Raw genomic sequence first — 268 nt, 5'->3', positions numbered from 1 at the left:
TATATGTTGAGCACACATATCTACAGTGAAATTCCCATAGCTGTTCTCAGCCACTGAAGCTCTGTCAGCACCGGAATTTACAGCATTTACGGTGTCAATAGCCATTGTTTTATTTAAGGGTGGAGAAGAGAGGCCGTAAGGCACAGGCTGCTGGGCAGATGTTCAGGGTGGTGACTGGGGCCTGTGCACAAGGCCCACCCACATAGATCTGCACATCCACAGGATAACTCTGCCTGTGAACAGGGAAAGAACACTCCTCTGTCGCCCA

The sequence above is a fragment of the Puma concolor genome, chromosome D4, assembly GCF_028749965.1.
Source record: "Puma concolor isolate L17-30 chromosome D4, mPumCon1.1.hap2, whole genome shotgun sequence".
In the NCBI taxonomy this organism is placed as follows: Eukaryota; Metazoa; Chordata; class Mammalia; order Carnivora; family Felidae; genus Puma; species Puma concolor.
This window is presented reverse-complemented; position numbering follows the sequence as displayed.